Genomic DNA, 8,337 nt, shown 5'->3' on the forward strand with positions numbered 1-8,337 from the left:
TTATTAATAGTTAGTGAGGTAGTTTTTAGTTTAGGTATTAGGTGGATTCAGGGATCTAAAATACTGTCATGCAGACCTGCACCCATTACCATTTTTGGCATGGAGACAGAAATGACATACCCAAAATAAAAAAAAAAGTTTCTGCTCATGATTCTTTTTAACTAGATACATAATCAACATTTGTTCACAAAGCTGACACTTCAAAGTTTACTGTTCAGGAATCAGAATCACTCTTTATTATCAGATAATAGAGAGAGATATATAAGCTCATACATAAAAACAAAAATAAAAATATTAAAAACATATTTTTTAAATGTATTTAAAAAATTGTTGATGTAAGATATGAGTTTAAAAACACAGTGTAGCTAAAGCCACAAGTCTTCCAAAACTTTTATAATCGAATCTGTAAAACTGAATTTTATGAAATATTTTCTAAGGCCATGTCATGTGTGTTTTTAGAGAAGAAAAATTATTTTTATAAAAACGCCTCAGATCTCAAGAAAATCTCATACCAAGCTTTGCTATCGTAATCACGGGTTTATTATTCGGGTATTTCGTGTGTACAGAGGTGTATCACTGTTATTTTGGCCAGATAACTACCAGGAAGTGTACAGGAAGCATGTGACACGATGTGGCGGTGTCCGGTTATGACACTCAAATGATTGACAAGGCGAAGGACCAATTGGAGTCTGCCTGACACACACTCAAGCACACAGAACTGCACACACACACAGATCGCTGGGAGAGCCTGTTTATCATCAGATCGCGTTAATCATTGGAAAATGAATCCAAATGACGATTCTGTCTGAAGAAATATGGAGTAAACATCACTAAATATATCCATATATCTCCGCAGATATTCATCTTTGGTCTATAAATCCTTATTGACGCTGTTCAGTGAATCTATGTGAACACAAATAAACCGCTGCAGACGTGACTGAATATGAATGAGTGGTGAAGTTCTATTCAAAATGTGGCATATTAAGGATTTATTATTTTGCACTCCTGACAAAAATTACTAAATAACTATCACTGCAACAATGTTTTATCAAAATATTGGTCAAATATCGAAGCTAGAGTCTTTAAACTTTAAACTGATGCACAGTTTGTCCAGATCAAGTAAGAGAGTGATGTTTAACGTGCTGTGAAATTGAAACATTAATAAACTGGGGCCGTCGGCGATGTTTGCAAGTAAAGGGGTTTTAATATATACTTTATAAGTACTAATGAACCTTCATTATGCATGATAATTAGCAACTAATTAACAGCTAAAATTTTGTCCTTAAAACAAAGTGTTACCAAGTCAGGTATACATGTAGTGATGATAAAACATCAAATTTACATATTGTCAATGTCGGGCGGAGACCTTATGTCCAGAACATATATAATATATATATATCATGATCAAACACTGCATTGTCAGAGTTTGTATTGTTGCTCTATATATGATCGGACACTTGCATGTGCCATAATGATATTAACATTTTATGAAAATCAAGCTCAAATGGCCTTACGAGGGTTCTGACCAGCTAATGATGGCAATATGTATTTGAGGCACTCTGAGGCAGTGAGTGTGTTGCATTACATTTTCATCAAATTACAGGTCATAAAGTTTATTGTAGATAAATGAACATTGAGTTTTTTGTTGTTGAATACATTTGGCCAACATCTCATTATATAAAAGATAAAGCAATATGCATAGAATATAGGCTATAAAACAGTATAGGCCTATAAGCTACACCTAGATGACAAATGCTAAGAATCTTCTCCGCTCTTCAAACACACACACACACACACACACACACATACACACAAATAGCCTTGCTATTTATAGTCATAGTGTTTCTTGAGTAAAGAAAATGCTGTACTTATTACTTGTTCTTTATTTTCCCGTGCATTGTGAACCAGCAGAGATCTGTCTCCAGACTGTGCACAGCATTTCATTTGGATTTATGAGGTTTTGTAACAAGATCTTCTGAATGCTTTTCATTAGTTAAATATTTATAAAAAACCCACAAACAAACGTAAAGATGAACAATAACACTGATGTTATTTTAGATGATAATAATAATAATAACGATTTATAATAGAGACAGTACATTTTGATAATTTTCCATGGCACACTTGACAACCTGTCACGGCACACTAGAGTGCCACTGCACAGTGGTTGAAAAACACAGCTATAGTGTATTGTATGGATGGCAGATGTATACGGCATTAAAAGCATAACCTGATGCCTTGAATGATTTTACCACAAGAACACAACAGAAAAAAGAAGTGTAAATCTGGGGCCAGACACCTCATCTGATGCTTTCTGTGGCTACATTCAATGATGCCATGTACACTGTATTTCTCTATGAAGTTGGAGGATAAAAAAAAAGGTTTCACACATGACATTAAACTGAAATAAGTCTGAACACCCTCAAAAAATATATCAAATATTTGTAGGAGTCATGCTGTACATAGTCTGTAGCACTGGTGATCCGAGATCCAGCTGGCTGGTCAGGCTGCCTCAGGCACTGAGGTGAGTTAGCAAGACTCTTTAGGTACATAAAGGAAAAGTACATAAAGGAAGCAGTTTTCATCTCTCGCTGGTACCTCTTTAAGCACTGCAGATAAATTATAATGGATAGTGATCACACAATATGAGTTTCAGTGACTGATGCTGAACCAGTTAGGGCACACATCAATTGACAATCAATCACACTTATAACAGAAAGAGAAGGAAAAACAGCCACATTCTACAACTACTTTAATTTGTGCCATTTCATCATTTTGATTTAATTTTAAACTGTACCTTTATTCTAAAATGTGGAACAGCGATGATGAGTAACACATACCAACTTTTAATGGTTGTGTTTATGATTTAATACAGTATGTATTATAATGTATGTAAAGTAGCTGAAATTAAATAAGCCTTTATTTTCTGCAATATTTATTTCAGAATACAAATAACAGTGCTGTACTCTCTGTACACTGTCCTAACGTAGGAGCTGAGGCTTACCAGCAGGGAATAAGGCCAAGTTGGCATAACACAGCAACAATACAATCAAAAAATGAAAACACAGTTCAAGACAATGGCACAACATAATTAATGAAAGGGAGAACTTAATTAAATTAATAAACACCATGACTCACAAAATAGAATAAGACAAACCAGACACTCTTCATGAACCTCAATGCATCACCAACACAGGTGCACACACAAACACATGCACACAGACAAATTTAACCAGCTTTATTAAATGTCAAATTCTTTTATTTTCGATATACAGTAACTTCAGATACCTGTCCTGATCGCTGGGGTTTCATGTCAGATTAAATTCATACTGTTATAACTTTAAATACCTGTCTATGATCGGAGGTGTTTTGTGTCTAATAAATTTTATATTTATATACAGTAATTTCAGATACCTGTTCTGATTGCAGTGGTTTCATGTCAAATATGTCTTATATTCATATACAGTAACTTCAGATATCTGTCCTGATCACTGGGGTGTCATGTCAGATTACTATAATAACTTTAGATACTTGTTCTGATTGCTGGGGTTTCATGTCAGATTACTGTTATAACTTCAGATACCTGTCCTGATCACTGGAGTTTTGTGTCAAATACATTTAATCTTCATATGCAAGTAACTTCAAATACCTGTCCTGTCCTGATTGCAGGGGTTTTGGTTGCACTTTATTTTACAGTACGTGTACTAACATGTACTTATAGTGTACTTACAGTGTATTTATCTAAGAAAGTTCTACATGGGTAGGGTTAGGTTTAGGGGTAGGTTCAGGGTTAGTACCTAGTTGTTACATAGTTATTGTAATTACTATTATAAGTACATAGTATGTACATGAGGAACAGGGCTACCGGGGTTTTGCATCAAATACCTGTAATATTCTTATACAGTAACTTCAGATACCTGTCCAGATTGCATGGGTTTCGTATCAAATACCTTTTATATTCATATACAATTACTTCAGTTACCTGTTTTGATCGCAGGGGTTTCATGTCAGTTACATCCATACCTCAGTTTTCTGTGGAAGAATGCATAAAACAAACTTTAATTAATGTGGTCAGTACTAAAATGAACCATGGCTTATTACCAGTGTTTGGCATAACAGCGTTTAAAAGAACGGCGTTAGGTAACGACATCCTTTTTTCAGTAACGGGGTAATCTAACTAATTACTTTTCCCGTCGTTACAGCGCCGTTAACGTTACTGAACGTTAAATGCGGTGCGTTACTATGCATTGATTTAATAAACTATGCAATCCGAACGGACCCCTGGCTCACACAGCGAGTGAGCAGTTGGGTTAATGACGAGATAAGCGGTTGTGATTGGCTAAGGCAGAGTCATGTGTTTCAAGGTAGCCAATCAGAGCCAGTGTTTTTACACACATGCCGGCACACGTGGCTGCGCCAGCGGCGCCAAACACACACACACACACACACACACACAGACACACGCAACAGCTACACAGAGATTCGCAGCAGAGATAGCGAGTCAGGAGCAATCCGATGAAAAGTTGGCATTTTCAAGGTGAAGATATAAGCACTACTTCAAATTCATTGTGGTCAAAGGCAAGAACGTGCATGTAATGTGTGACACACATCTACAAAGCTATTGGCCCAAAACACTTTTTTTTTACAAAGATAATACTTGAAGTGCGTGATAAAACTCTTGCTGTCTGTTGACGTGCAATAAATATTGAAAGTTATGTACCTGTCTGTTCTACTCATTTCAACTGACTTGTGAAAACTGAAAAAAAGTACAAATTCTCTGACATGTAGCAACTTTTTTTTTTTTTTTTTTTTTTTTTTACAGTAACGCAAATAGTTACTTTCCCTGCTAACGAGTTACTTTTATTATAGAGTAATTCAGTTACTAACTCAGTTACTTTTTGGAACAAGTAGTGAGTGACTATAACTAATTACTTTTTTAAAGTCATGTTCCCAACACTGCTTATTACAGTAAAACCATCAATTAACTACAAAAAACTCTTTTTTTTGTGTGTGTAAATCCATGGTTACTTTTCGTAAGGACACTACAACAGTATAACAAAAGGCGGGACCCCAGGCAATTGTCTGCCTTGACTGCTGTATTTCGAGGGTTATTACATAAATGTTTAATTTTATTTTATTATTATAATTTTTTTATTGTGAGGACATTTTAAGTTAAGTAATTTGCAAGATGTAGTAAGCATACAAAAACCTCTTCTATGCCAAAAGATCAAGGAAAATTTGGTTTCTCATGTCATGACACCTTTAATTTCACTCTGCAGCTTCCGTCTGGATCTGATGACAGGCAACTATTACACTTTAAATCATATAATCAGTAATGATAATAATAATAATAATAATAATAATAATAATAATAATAATAATAATAATAAAAATCATGAAATTTCATGATATCATGGAGATTTTGAGGCATTAATAAATAATGAAATGCCCACCTCTTGATGTTTCATTTTATGTTAAATTAAATGGAACCTCGTTGCAAAAGCAAATGAAATACAGTCATGCATTTTTTTTCCTTTACTGGTTGTTTATCAAGACTGCCAAATCAGTATGGTTGTTTTGTTTCTCAAGGTTTTATTTAAAGAATTATAATAAAACAAGTTTCACCCACATTTACATTGTCTTTTTGTAAATAAAGAAAAAATTATTTACCAAAATATTTTTGGTAAATAAAGGGGATTTGCTATTAAAATTAAAACATAGAAGAAATATTGTGTGATTTATTTCTTTAAAAAGTTTTTTTTTTTTTTAAATAGTAGTAGCAGTATCACATACATTCTACTAAATAATACTAATATTTCTAGCACAAAACCTTTATGTAAAAATTAACTTTTATTTTGACGGGTTGACGTGAATACCTTTAAATTGACACTGGTTTTACTCAAATGAAATGGTAAAATGCTTGTGAATTGACTCAGAACAGTTCTGGTGATGTTGTTTATGTATTTATGTCCTTATTGAGACGGCAGATGCTGAAATTAGTGCAAGCATCACGCGCTTCAGTTTTTGTAGTAAACAAACCCGCACGTCTTCTGCTATACATTCATTCACACAAAGACTCCCAGAACATGCAGGATTCATATTTCAACCAACTTTTACGGCTTAACATTTACAGATACCGGTCCATATGGGGATTTGATTTGATTAATTTATGCTAACTTTGACAAATTCCAAGACTGTCCATATTAAAATGTAAGTTTCATTTTCATGACTGGATTTTGAGATTCCGTCCGCGTTTTCTGCTTTGTGGAAATCATAGCGCTGTCCATTTGTTTGTTCATGTTTAGCCCTTTGTAGTCACATTTATTTATTGTTATATATATATATATATATATATATATATATATATATATATATATATATATATATATATATATATATATATATATATATACAGTAAAGGAGAACACATGACAAGAACAACCAATGACATAATGAGACATACATCAAAGGAACCAATGAGACAGAACAGAATGACTACATGGCAAGGCAGGAACCAAGAAAATAAAATACAAAATAAAAGACAAGAAAATCTAAACAAGAAGCAAAACCCAAAAACCAGTGTGACAGAGATTTATGAGCAGTATCACACTCACAGTACATTGTGTGTATAATGTAGATTGTTATGAGAAATGGACTGAGCAAGTGTTATAACCTTCATCTGATACATATTTCTTTTGCTCAATCTCATATTCAGAACAAAACATTAGTTTGAATGTCCGCTGAAGAAAGCAATATCTTTATTGTACTACTCTTTCAACTGTAAAAGGTGAATCCAATGACAGTGCTGCTTAGTGCATTTGGTGGCTCCATCTTACAAGGTGTTACTGATAGTAAAAATAAGTTTTAAAATAAGTTTTAGTCTCGTTCAATATTAAAGTCTTAACTGCTGACTTGCTTATACAGCTCTTGTCACCATCTAATTGTGGAATAATGTAACAAAATCACCATCACAAACACATACCCCATTTCTCAGTACTAAATACTATTATTAAATACTACTATTTTTTATATAAACTATTATTTATTGAATAATAATATTTAATAAACAACAACACCAGCCATCAATAAAAGTTCTTTAATTTTGTAAAAAGTACAAAGGCAACGCTATGATAAACGGCATTAAAGTTTTATAAGATATAACATTATGAGATTTTGCCAACACTACTTGCTCTGGAAAAAATAAAAAATGATTAAGACCAATGACTGACCATTAGAGTTAACCCAAACAAATTACATTTTAATGTTTAAACACTATAGAGACATCAGACCCAGTGGCAAATTCCAAACGAACTGGCCGGCTTCATTGGCCCTAGAGCTCACATATCCAAAAACCTCAAAGCAAATTTTCAAATAGACATTATCTTTATTAACAAATTGTGGTTACTCCTCATTACCACCTGATGGCTGAAATGTTCCCAGAGAGTTCTAGATTTGTCGCTAATCAGGATAATTGTTCACTTGCGTTTGCCTTATTTAAACTTATTTAAACTGCTTTTGTTCACTCTTAAGTCGGTAGCACTTTATTTTACAGTCCTGTTCCCCGTGTACATACTATGTACTTATTATAGTAATTACAATAACTATGTAATAACTAGGTACTAACCCTGAACCTACCCCTAAACCTAACCCTACCCCATGTAGTTACCTTGTATTACCAGAACTTTCTTAGATAAATACACTGTAAGTACACTATAAGTACATGGAAGTACACGTACTGTAAAATAAAGTGCAACCCTTAAGTCTCTCCTATGTTGTTTCTAAGTGACTCCAAGAAGTTAAGTATCCATTTGTTTGTTCATGTTTAGCCCTTTGTAGTGACATTTATTTATTGCTTTTTTATTATTAATTCCAAGGCTATTCATTTAATGTAATTTTTTGCAGAACATCAACAGTTCTAAATCGAAGTTATTTTCTAAAAGAGAACCTCAGTAAAGATTTGAGTGACACGTATCCTTCATCCTTAGTCTTCATCGACACTTGTTCAAGCTGCTTCGTCATCTTCTTGCAAGCAACAATAACTCTGAAAGACCAGAGTTCAATTTTTTTTTCTCCCCCGATAGCAGCACGTTACAGCATCATATTGGAGCATGACACCACCTGTCTCCTTTCACATTTATTATATGGAAAAGAGCAGATATGATCTTCACAAAATCCTTTATTTGTGTTCTATATAAGCAAATATGTCATAGGGGTTTGTATCAACATGAGTTTGAGAAAAATATTTAGTAGTAAAAAAATGTAGGTGATAAATCAACTGTTTACTGGTTACTGGAGTGGAACTAGCAAACACACTTGCACTGCGCCTTGCTTCGCAAA

Source organism: Carassius gibelio, chromosome B23 (assembly GCF_023724105.1).
Source record: "Carassius gibelio isolate Cgi1373 ecotype wild population from Czech Republic chromosome B23, carGib1.2-hapl.c, whole genome shotgun sequence".
Classification (NCBI taxonomy): domain Eukaryota; kingdom Metazoa; phylum Chordata; class Actinopteri; order Cypriniformes; family Cyprinidae; genus Carassius; species Carassius gibelio.